The sequence below is a fragment of the Pongo pygmaeus genome, chromosome 6, assembly GCF_028885625.2.
Source record: "Pongo pygmaeus isolate AG05252 chromosome 6, NHGRI_mPonPyg2-v2.0_pri, whole genome shotgun sequence".
NCBI classification, from domain to species: Eukaryota; Metazoa; Chordata; class Mammalia; order Primates; family Hominidae; genus Pongo; species Pongo pygmaeus.
The window spans coordinates 94738448-94751995 of record NC_072379.2 but is presented as its reverse complement, the minus strand read 5'-3'; positions in this window follow the sequence as shown (position 1 = coordinate 94751995).

Genomic DNA, 13548 nt, shown 5'->3' with positions numbered 1-13548 from the left:
TGTAATGGCTTGATTTCAGCTCACTGCAACCTCCGCCTCGTAGTTTCAAGCGATTCTCCTGTCTCAGACTCCCAAGTAGCTTGGATTACAGGCATGCGCCACCACGCCCAGCTAATTTTTTTTTGTATTTAGTAGAGACGGGGTTTTACCATGTTGGCCAGGCTGGTCGTGAACTCCTGACCTCGGGTGATCCACCCACCTCGGCCTCCAAAGTGCTGGGATTACAGGCATGTGCCACTGTGCCAGGCCTAAAAGAGTAAATTTTCAAAGAACATGATCCTAAAACTGCCTTTTGCATGATTTTTTATTAAGAACATTGACCTGGTTTATAACCAACTAAAGGAATGACAGTTTAGGCTCAGATGTTTTTAGGAGCTGCACATAACTTTTATCCTGGAAACATGTAGAGAACCCTGATTGTACTACGTATGTATTTTTTTTTCTCACCATTGCCTTCCCAGGGATAGGGCTAGTAGCATTCTAAAGAAAATTGTATTATTGCTCTGCCTCATAAAGTCAACTGCTTACAGTTGAAGGATTCATACCCAATGGTTTTAAGACTTACTCCCTGACACACCAAGAAGTAAGGAAAAAATTTTACTCAGGTCCTCATGTGAGCCACGAGATGTTAAAGGAGTATAGTATGTAGGTTAAACCTGGGACCCTGAGGTCAATCTTACTGAGTTTGAACCCCAGGTCTACCACTTACTTCTCTGCAGTAAAATAGGTGGTAAAAGTCCTCCCACTTGGGGTTGGAGGGAACATTAAATGAGATATTGCATGCATGGGGCCTTGTCCATTGTAAGTGCTAGCCATTGACAAAGAACTTCTGAAAGCACTCTTCACACAACCTCCTTTGCTGAGAAAAAGGTTTCATCTACCAAATCTCCCAGGAAAGTTGAATTACTTCGTGTCTACTTTTCTGATATTTTGTAAGTAACAACTCCTAATAAAACAATTTACCTGAGCAAATGGGTACTATGTTAGAAGACTAAATCCTTTCTCTATTCTAGGGGTCATATGAACATTAGCAATGTTTTGACTGAAATGCCTGGGAGAAGGACTAAGTTACTCTGGTAAGAATATAAAAGAGGTGTGTTTTGTCAGGGTGAATATCACATTGCAAACATGGCTGTCTGCTTGCATTGCTACTGAAGGCTGACACTAAAAGGCAATATTACTGTTCTAAAGCTGATTAGTTTTCTTCAAAATACCATCAATCAAGCTCAGTGAGAAAGAGGAAGAGATGATTCTGCTAGATGTGTTTATGTTAACATAATATTGGCCAGAGAAAGCACTGTTCCAGAGAAAATGTGAGGCTCAGCCTGGTATCAGTGTCAGAGTTTGAACCTGTTTCATGATAGCCTCCACTTGATTAATGGTATTATTTTTGGCGTAGCAGTCTTGAGCTTCTCACTCACTATGTGCTCAGAGGTCTTCAAATCTCTTTATTAATGAAGAACATGATTTAACTAGTGTAAAAATATAACCCCAAAACACAGATGCTTAAATAATATAACATTTTATTTCTTTCTCACATAAAAGTTTAAAAGTGTAGAGTCCAGGACTAATGGGGTACCCTTGATACTCTCAACATGAATTCCAGATGGGGTCCAAGGCAGCAGATCCAATGCATACTACTTCTGCCAGCAGTGAAAGCAAAGAGGAGAAACAACTTCTGTTGTAGGAAATATTCCTCATGTAATTTCTGCTTATGTTTTAATTAGCCTGAGAGAAACCAAATCTCTCTACGTAGCTGCAAGGGAGTCTAGCTTATTGTCTGTGTGTCCAGCTGTAAGTGACATGATTCCATTATTGCAAGGAAGAGAGAGAAAATGAAAATTGGGGATGAGCATCAACTTCTAGTACAGGTTCCTCACACAAAGTCAATAATTTAGTTTCTATTGCATTCATACTTGCTTTGCTCAATAAACTTTTTCTATGAACCATTCTAGCTATAATTGTCACCATGGGAAACTCCATTTCTTGTACTCATTTTCCTCTTTACACTTTTGCTATTGGTGGTACCTTTCCCTAAATTATATTTATCTCTCAAAATCCTATCTTTTTTAAGACTGTGAAGGCTTATGTCTAGGTATGCAATAATCCAGGACCTTGCCTTAAAGGAAAACAATATAGAAGTAAAGTAAGCCAAATGGGACCTGTTTACTAGGGCAAAGAGCTGGAAGCCACCACAGTCTGGGCAGTCAGACAACCCAACAGGCTAAACAGATATCAGGATCTTCTTAACTAGCAGGGAATAGCTTTAGGTAAGCTAAACATTTTGGTTATGTCTAGTTTAAAACTAACACAGAGTGTTAGAATAATTAGATTTTTCCCTTAGAAAATGAGCCCAAGAAAATATTTAGAGGGAGTGGGTAAAAAAAGGTGTAACATTGTAATTTCTTTACTTTCTGGGACAGCCAAGAAAGTAAGCTGCTTGGAACTCTACAAATAGTAGAGTCAGCTTATGGCCTCTATTAAGCCTTTCCCAGTGCAACGATGTGATTGGATGTGGTGAGAATACTTGATCCTGGCCATGCCTCTCTTTTTTCTCTCCTCCCAACTTTATAGAAGTATAATTGGTATATAAAAACTGCACATAAGTAATGTATACAATTTATGAGTTTGGACATATGTATGCATTCATGTTACCATTACCACAATCAAGGCAATAACCAAATTCATAACCTCCAAAAGTTTTTTAATCTCCCTGGTTTTTTTGGTGGTAAAAATACTGGACATGAGATTGAGATTGACTGTTTTAAAAAATTTCTAAGTGCACAATATTTGTTCTTAATGATAGGCATTATGTTGTACAGCAGATCTCTGGAAGTACTTATCTTGTATAGTATAACTGTAACTTCATACCCATTGAACAACATCTTCCCATATCCCCCTCTTCTCAGCTCCACCATTCTATTGTCTGCTTCTATATGTTTGACATTTTAGATGCCTCAAACAAGAGGAATCATGTAGTATATGTCCTCTGCACGTGGTTTCTTTCACTTAGCATTAATGTCCTCCAGGTTCATGGATATTGTCACATATGGCAAGATTTCCTTCTTTTTCAAGGCTGAATGATATTCTATTGAATACATGTATACATGTTTTCTATATTATCTCATCCATTGATGGGCATTCAGGTTGTTTCCATATCTTGGCTATTGTGGATAAGGCTGCAATGAATATGGGTGTGCAGATATCCCTTAAAGATTCTGATTTCAATTCTCTTGGAAATATATCCAGAAAGGGAGTATAGGCTGGATCATATGGTTGTTCTATTATTAATTTTTTGAGGAACCTCTACACTGCTTTTTGTCATGACTGTACCATTTTATATTCCCACTATCAGCGTACAAAGGTTCCAACTTCTCCACAACCTTGCCAACACTTGTTATCTTTTGTTTTGTTTTTTAATAATAGCCATGCTAATAGGTGTGAGATGATATCTCATTGTGGTTTTGATTTACATTTCCATGATAATTAGTGATGTTGAGCAAATTTTTATGTATCTGTTTTCCATCTGGATGTCTCTTTGGGAGAAATGTCCATTCAAGTCCTTGCCCATTTTTTGAGTCAGGTTGGTTTGTTGTTGTTGTTGAGTTTTAGGAGCTCCTTATATATTTTGGAAATTAATTCTTTATCATATACACACTTTACAAATTTTCTACCATCCCGTAGGTTGCCTTTTCACTCTGTTGATTGTTTCCTTTACCATGCAAACTATTTTAAGTTTGATATAGTACCACTTATCTATTTTTGCTTTTGTTGCCTGTGTTTTGGGTGTCATATCCAAGACATCATTGTCAAGCCCAATGTCAAGATGATGTTGCCCTATTTTTTATAGGAGTTATACTGCTTCAGATCTTATGTTAAAATCTTTAATTCATTTGAGTTAATTTTTATGTGTGGTATAAAATAAGGATCTAATTTTGTTCTTTGTATATAGATAAATAGTTTTCCCAACACCAATTATTGAAGAAACTATCATCCTTTCCCCATTGTGCATTCATGGCATCCTTGTTGAAAATCAGTTGACCATACATGAGTGAGTTTATTTCTGGGCTTTCTATTCAGTTCCATTGGTCTGTATGGCTGTTTTATACCAGTAGCATATTGCTTTGAATATTGTAGCTTTATCATATATTTTGGAATCTGGAAGTGTGACACTTCCAGCCTTATTCTCACTCAAAATTGCTTTGGCTATTTTGAGTCTTTTGTGGTTTCATATGAATTTTAGTATTGTTTTTGTCTGTTTCCATTAAAAGTGTCTTTGGAATTTCGATAGGGCTTGTAATGAATCTAAAGATTACTCTGACTAATATAGATAGTTTAACAGTATTAATTCTTCCAATCTATGAGCATTGGAGGTCTTTCCATTTATTTGTTTCTACTTCAGTTTCTTTTATCAGTGCTCTATAGTTTTCAGTATACAAGCCTTCCACCTTCTTGGTTATGTGTAATTCGAAGTATTTTCTTTCTTTTTTGTTTTCCAACTTTATTGAAGTATAGATAACAAAATTGTACATATTTAAAGTGTACAATTTAATGATTTAATATGCATATATATATACATTGTAAAATACTCACCACAATCAGGCTTATTAACATATTTATCACCTCACATAGCTACCTGTGTGTGTGTGTGTGTGTGTGTGTGTGTGTGTGTGCATGTGTGTATGCTGAGAACACTTATCATCTACTCTTTGCAGATTTTAATATAAAATACAATATTTTTAACTATAGTCACATTATTATACATCAGACTTCCAAAATTTACTCGACTTGCATAACCAAAATTGTATTTTATTTTTTGCATTATTTTATTATATTCCTTCTGATGCTATTGTAACTGTGATTGTGTTAGTTTCTTTTTCATATAGCTTTTTGTTGGTGTATATAAACGCACTGGATTTTGGTGTGTTGATTTTATTTCCTATAACTTTAGTGAATTTATTGCTTCTAATAATTCATTTTCTGTGGATTTTTAGAGATTTCTACATGTGAGATCATGCCATCTGCAAGCAGAGATAATTTTTCTTCTTCCTTTTTGATTTATATGAATGACTTTTGTTTTTCTTGCCTAATTGTTCTATCCATAATTTCCAGTATAAGATTGAATAGAAGTGGTGAGAGTGGGCATTCTTGCCTTGCTCCAGATCTTAGAGGAAAAGGTTTGAGGTTTTCACTGTTCAGTATGATGTTAGCTGTGGACTTTGTGTATATGGCCTTTATCGTATTGAGATAAGTCCCTTCTCTACATAATTTGTTGATAATTTTTATCATAAGAGGGTAGGCTAAACTCCCTACTGGATACTCGAGACCTTGTTTGAGGTACATCACAGTCAGAGACCCTTCTTCCGACATATTCTTTGCCACCTCTGTTTCTCTCATAAGTGTCAGAACTGTATCATGCTCTTAAGATATTTATCTGGCCACCTCTCCTCACTCTTTCCTTTATCTTTTGTAAGCATTCCTTTCAATAATGCTTTTGGAATTATGATTCCATCCTGGTGTGTGCTTTCTGAAGAACCTGCACTGACTCCAGTCCTATTGAAATTTTCAAGAACTAGTTATGGAAGGATGCCTGAGAACGCATTCTATGGTATAGGGAAGATACTCCTATCTGATGCAAAGTCTTAGCATAAGGGATTCCTGAGAAAGAAGAATATTGTATAGGATAAGAAAAGAAAATCCCATTCTTTATGGCCTGGGGAATTGTGAACAGAATATAGATGTAGGACAGGCAAAGTGTCAGGAGCATACATGAACATTCTGTTGGGAAAGTCAATCCGTTATGGGAAATGAATATCCCTGCATATTCTTGCAGGATGTGGCAAGAATGCAAAGACTAATATACAGTTACTTGGGCGACCTTTCAGCCTTATACTGGCTGCAAGAAATCTAGAAAGATGATATAAACGATTTCTACAGAAGAAAGACAAGGCTTAATATAAAAGCAGCAGATTCCCCAAGATCAATTTTTATCAGCTGTGAATCCAATCCATTGTGTGTTCAGTATTTACCTGGGCCATTTTTTTTTTCACCTCCATAGAACTTGGGTGACAAGAGAAACCAGTCCCAGCATGATACTCATGCTGCTTGTTGTGTTATTATTCCTCTGTGTCTGGTCCAAGACCCTTGTGTCTTCTGACAGCACCTGCATTAGTAATGTAACAGTCTAGCTTAATAACTTCTAAGTAGAGTAAAATCCTAGGTATTGATCATTCTCCCTCTCCATTGCTTTACAGCCCCAAGCCATAAAAAATGAGCAATTAGGAGATGTTCCTGCAGGTAGAAGAACCCACATCTCATATAAAAGAAATGCAGAAGGCTGCCTTATAAATGATCCATATATCAACTTGGGACTAGGTCTCATTAAAGAAACCTAGTGGCACAGGGAGAGGTTAAGTGGGCAGAGATCGGGACATTAACTCATAAAATGCACATGATTCTCCATGAATTGAAGAAAATTACCAGAAGTTTTTGTACCGTCTGTGGAGAAAAGTAAAAGGAAGCTAAAGATACTGGCGGTTAACTCATCAGAAGAGGCAATGTAGTACTACAAGTAGACTCTCTGGGTGGAGCATTGAGTGATGGGCATAGACAGATCTTAGAGTAAATTAGTGCCAGAGATTATGGGGGTTGAATCATCAAGATCTTGAGAGAAAATGTTTGGCATTGTAATTCAGCTGAAGACTCTGGGATCCCAAGGGCACCCTAAGGCATGACTTGGAAACGAAGATACAGTCATTCACAATGACACATGATCACGTAAATTTTCCTTCCCACATATCCCTGGGTGCTCCTGAGAGAACTTGGGTTGAGATAGCACTTGGCCATCTGAGACTGAGCATTAGTGAGCAAAAGGGATTGAGGCCAAACTGAAAGGACTGTCAAAGTCATGTCATCATACTAAATTGTAATCGAAAGTGCTAAAAAGTGTTTTTCCTAATATCTAGGTTCTGGAAGCTTGTTAAAAAGATCCAGGCATCGACATAGACAGTAAATAATCACGTTTTCTCTGCTTGTCTGCACTGCAGTGTGAGTGGATTTGTGTCTCTATCTTATAACATGCCAGGAGATGAGGATCACAAGGTAAAAAAGTAAAATCAGCTTAATTTAATCAGCGAGTTTTCTCAGTTGGTGCATAGCATAGAACACATGAGAGGTAATGCAGGAGCCTTGAATGTCAGCAAAGAAGTTTTTGTTTCATTCTGTACAAAAAGTAGAGCTTTTGGAGGTTTTTTCTTTTAGGATAATTAGTAATAGAATTTGAAGAAGTTTCTTCAATTAAAAATATATCTATACTTACATATGCCAAAAGGATTAGAAGAAGAATTACATGAGGCAGGAGATTGCTATTAAAAGCCTGCATTGAGGCAGTCCTTTGGTGCAGAAATAATTTTTTACATAATACAAAGAAAGCCTTGTACTCTATGGAATATAATATCTACCACATGCCTCAAAGTTAGATAATGAAGAAATATATGTAGCATAACAAATAGTGATCTCCTCAATAAAGTGCGTTCATTTCTCATTTATGGATTCTCTGAAAACATTCTGTAGTATTCTTCTACCATATTGGGCTATATCATAAAATGTGGCAAGATGAATGAAATTTTAAAGTTTCCTGTTTAGAAATGCTTTGACTGCTTGTCTATGTACAGAATGTGACAAACTGGAATAAATTTACAATGTTCCAATGTGTGTATTCTATAAATGGAATTAATTAATTGAAGAAATGAGACATTCTCTCATTTTAAAATAAACTCTAAGCTAATTTTCAGTTTGCTACCAAGAATATACCTGCAATAACACTCCCGATAGAATAAAAGTGATAGAATAAACTTCCATTGATGCACAACTTTTAGAAATGAGTTTATATTTGACATATTATTCTAGTCATTATAATACACAGGTTAATAAAGCACATACTAACCAAATAAGAATTTCAAATTGTCGAAGATGACATTGCAGTAAAATATATTAGCATTAAGATTAGTTTGCATATAATTAAATCTTAGGGAATTTAGATGACATTTTATGATGATATAACATAGGAAAGCCTTCAAACCGACGCCCAAAGGAGCAAGTTGCATTCCTTTGCAAAATAGTTTAACTCAAAAGGTACTACCCCTAAGAAAATAATGCTATAAACAGCTATTGGATTACTTTGAGAGCCCATAAGAACCTTTTTAGCTGATATGTCCCTGAAATACTTCACCTACAGTAACTAGCTTTCTATGAGTGGAGGCCTCAAATGCAGAAAGAAGAAGGCACTGGCATCAGAGAACTCAGGAAGTGGATAATAGGAGACATAAAGGGGTTGTATAAAGCACATTTAAATTGTATCCCTTTTGCTGAATAAACGGCAAATGAAACATAAGGAACATTGTATAATATCCTTGTACTAACTCCTAGCTTCTTTTTCCTTACCCCTAGGAGCACCTTTCTCTTTTGTTACTCTCAATGTCTCAACCTAGGCCTTAATTTTCCCTAAAAGTGTTCTATTCTAAAAGACCAAACACCTATTTATAATTTTCCTCTACTTGTCCCCTCTGCCGCAATCCCCAATCAAAAATGTCCTTTTAGTAGTTCAGGTGGCCCCAGCTGTTAGCTTGGTCTAACTGATACTGCTTGTATGAATTCCAGCCCACCCAATTCTTAAGTCATTCGCATTTTAAAGAAGTGTGCATAATAAATCAAAGGCATCATTATTTGACAGAATTTTAAAAACTAAAGCAAAAGGCTTTCATATTTTCAAAATGTTTCACATTTTGGGACAGGGATATACCATCAAGCGTGGGAGTTTAGCCTGGTTCAGCCAACCTAACTTTTTTTTTTTTAATAGCTGATTACCTTCATCAAAAAGTGCCAAGGTAATTTCAATAGGAGAATTACTTTTCAACAAATGATTAGATAGTCATATGAAAAGAAATAAATCTTGACACTTACTTCCAGCATATACAAAATTAATTATAGATATAAATGTAATAATTAATACTGGAAAACTTTTAGAATAAAATATCGTGGAAATCTTAGTAATATTCTGGATAGCAAAAAATTCTTAAATTCAAAAAAAAGTTTGAAATATCAGTAAATTAGATTTATAAAAAATATTGCTGTTCATAAGACATTGTTACCAAAGTGAACAAAAACGCCCATAGACTGAAAAGTTTACACAACATATATCTGACAAAAGCCTTGCATCTGAATTGTATTAAGAGCTCTTACGATTTAATAAAAACAAGTTAAACAATTCAGTAAAAATAGGCAAAGCATTTGAACAGTCATGGCCCCAAAGAAGACATGAAAAGATGCTCAGCATCATTGGTCATTTGGAAAATGCAAATTAAAAGTCACCATGAGGGCTGGGCACACTGGCTCATGCCTGTAATCTTACTACTTCGGGAGGCCGAGGCGGGTGGATCACTTGAGGACAGGAGTTTGAGACCAGCCTGGTCAACATGGCAAAACCCCATCTGTACTAAAAATACAAAAAATCAGCCGGGCATGGTGACACATGCCTCTAATCTCAGCTACTTAGGAGGCTGAGGCAGGAGAATCGCTTGAACCCGGGAGCTGGAGGTTGCAGTGAGTCAAGATAGTGCCACTGCACTCTAGCCTGGGTGACAGAGAAAGACTCTGTCTGAAAAAGAAAAAAAAGTCACCATGAGATGTCACTTCATACTTAATAGAATGGCTAAAATTAAAAAGACAATATATCAAGTGTTAGTGAGGATACACAAGAAATAGAACTTTCATACACTGCTGGTGAAAATGTGAAATTGTATAATCATTTTGGAAAACTATTTGGTAGCTTATTTGAAAGTTAAATAACCATCAACTACTCAATTTGGAAATTCTTTCCTAAGTATTTACCCAAGAGAAATAAATGTATATGTCCATGTAATGACTTGCACATGTTCAAAGTAGCTTTATTTGTAATAGACAAAAGCTGGAAACAACTAAAATGTCCATCAAAATTTTCTATATCCATTATAGTAGAATATTGCCCAGTAATAAAAATGAGTAAACTACTGGGAAACTAAAAAATATGGAAGAATTTGGAAAGAATGATGTTAAGTTAAAGAAGCTAGGCAAATAGAGGACAAACTGCGTGCTTCTATATATATGATTACATAAAATGCAACTAATCAATAGTGTCAGAAAACAGAAGAGTGGTTTCTTGGGTAGTGGATGAGGAAGTGGAGAGAGAAACTAATTTAAAAGGGCACAAGAAGCTTTGGGGATAATAGATATATTCATTATTTTGACAGTGGTGGGCTCACAGATGTATAGGTAATTTACCAAATCATATACTTTAAATTTACCAAATCATATACTTTAATTTTGTATTTAAATTTACCAAATCATATACTTTAAATTTGTGCAGTTTATTTCACATCATTTGTACATCAATAAACTTGTAAAATATTTAAAGAAAAGGTAATTTGGTCTCCATACTAAAGTGTTGGATTTTTCTGCAGAAGATATTTTAACATGGTCTTTTCATTGAAATCCCATTTTAAAGGATGAAACATTGTTATAAATGGTATGTGTTTCAAAATCATCTGGTCCAACCACCTCATTTTACATATTTGGAAGCTGAAACATATTTTACATGTTTGGAAGCAAAGAAACGAAGAGGTTTTTCTAGTTCTTTCAAAATGAGAACTAGAGCTCTGATCTTCTGGCTCAGGCCAGGGCTCCTTTCAGACATTCTGGAGATTTTGCTTTGTAGTCCATGAGACTAAATTTCCTAACAGTGACAGGAACAGATGTTCTAACAGTGCTCCTGAAGTGTCCCCACTTTTGCCATCTGTTCTTCAAAGACTGCACAAGAAAAAAATGTACTGTCTTTTTATGTCTTGTAAAATGTAACTGAATATTCTTTGTGTTCTCCATATTTTTCCCATTTTGTTGTAATTATTTATAATGAATCTATCCATGATAAACCTATCCTCAGAAAGCACACTCAAATATTACTTTCTCATAAACTATTGTAGCAGAATTTCAAACATGTAGAATGTCCAAAAAAAAAAAAAAAAACCATTGTCTGAGTATAGTACTTGGTCAAAACTTGGATTCTTAAGTTGGGAGTTAATTCTCTAAATTTTCAGTTCAGGAAGTAGGAAAAGCCTATCTCACACCACTGTTTCTTATTTTAATTTAAATGTTGGTTTTCCACCTACTTTTTGTTACCTCAACAGCTGATGTCTGTAGCTGATCTTGCCGTTTTTCTAACAAAGAGCTGTCTCTCCCGCTTTCTTTCTTACAGATATACTTTGTCTTCTATTATGAGATTAGAAATGAGCTTTTCCAGATTTCCTGATACAGGTATTTACCCAATCCTGGTATGGAAGTCTTGTGGGGCTTTGGTGTGGTTGGGGTAGAGGATGTGCAGATAATCTTAAGTACTACCATTTGTGCCTGTGTGGGCGTAAAAAGTAGATAACTAGAGCACCTGCCTGAGGACAAAGCCAATTCACAGGACAGCAGAGAGGAAACGTGGAAATTACCTGAGCTTTGGAAAATGTTCCTCTGGTCACCGAATCAACCAGCCCTGAGACTGCCTTCCTTTGGATTTCTAGTTACATTAGGGAATACATATCCTCTTCATTTATATAACTTCTTTTTATTATTATTATTATTATACTTTAAGTTTTAGGGTACGTGTGCACAATGTGCAGGTTAGTTACATATAATTTCTTATTGGTATTTTGTTACTTGAATCTAAATTATGTTATCCTCTGACTGATTTGTTCATTCATCGTCCACTCATTCATCTATTCTTCAGCTAAAGCAATTAATTTTATGTTTTCATCCTGGGCTTGAGGAGCAATGAACAAAGATATCTATAGATTGCTATAATGAATGCAAATTTTCATTTTGATTATAGTCACACTCTGAGGCTCTGCCGGGACATATACAATATTTTATGTTAAATTGCATCTCATAAGACGTACCGTGTGTTCTTTACAAGAATGCACAACATTTGATGAACAGAATTGTTTTCTCTTCTCATTCTGCATCTTCTTTTTACCTTTAAAAAGTTATTTAACATCATTGGTCATATGTCTTAATTTATAATGTGATACATTTTACTAGTACAGTTGTTCTTGACCTTCGGGTCAATTAACCTTTTAATAATCAATAAAAGCTATGGACCTTCAGAACGTCATACCTGAGGCTACTTTTCATCACTTTTCCCGGATATTATTATTTACTTACTTTAGATATCTTGAGATGTTTTGAAATATTTTGTTTGTGGGTTCTAGTATTTCTGTTTATCGTTAATCTCCCTTTCTCTGTGCTTTCTTGTGCGTATTAATCTGCTTAGTCTGCTATAACAAAATGCCATAGACTGGGTGCCTTAAACAACAGACACATTTCTCACAGTTGTGGAGGCTGGGAAGTCCAAGATCAAGGTACCAGCAGATTTGGTTCCTGGTGAGGCCCATCTTCCTGGTTTGCAGACGGTGCCCTTCCAGTCTTCTCTCTCTCTCTCTCTCTCTCTTTCTCTCTCTCTCTCTGTCTCTCTCTCTCTCTGTCCCTCTCTCCCTCTCTCTCTCTCTCCCTCCCTCCCTTCCTCTTCTTATAAAGCTACTAATCCCATCATGAGGTCCCCATTCTCATGACCTCATCTAACCATAATTACCCTCCCCAAACTCCATCTCCAAATACTACCACACTGGGGGTCAGGACTTCAACATGTGAATTAGGGGTGACCAGGGAGATGTGACAGAATTCAGTCTTTAGTACTTTGCCTGTAGCTTTTACTTTTGCTTCCACCTCCTTATCCCTACCTCAGGGCTACTAAACCAGAAAAGGTTCTTTGGCTATTCTAGGCTCTAGTACTGAGATGACTTGGGCATCTCATATTCCAGGGATCCCAGGTCATGAAGAGAAGTGAAGAGGAAAAGGGGGCTACGTCAGTTCTGGGACCTGCAATGAGTCTGTGTCCTAGCCTTAGATGACTTTACATGCAGCTCCTATGTGACAAAACCCCAGGCAATGGTAGGTACCCAGATTTCAGGCTTCTGGATCTGCCCAAAGTGGTGATAAGTCCTAACATTTCACCTGGCATCTATCATGTGTATTCCTTTCATTGTGCAGTATCTGGGCTTCCTGCTACCACTATCTTCTGCTGAACACGTGTCCAGATTTACAGCTTCAAGCCCAATCACTGCCTTGCATTTATGTTCCATTAGTGGTTCATAAACCGTATCAACCATGCAAAAGCCATGAATGGCTTCAAGTAGAGTTATAAAAGGATTGAATTTGTGGTAGAAAGATGACTTTGGCTGCTGGGTAAAGATGGATGAGAAGAAGGCAAATGTAGGTGCAGATTCATAAAGGTGTTATGCTTCTATGTTGATCTCTTTCTTTTTTGTTAAATTATTTCTCTTTTTATATACCATTTATTATTGCTACATTGTTGCAACTCCTCTGAATCAAAGCCTGGCTTCTAAATGTCATCCTGACCAGGAGTCTCAATACTCATAATTAGAAGTCCAGTTGATTCTTGAACAATGCAGG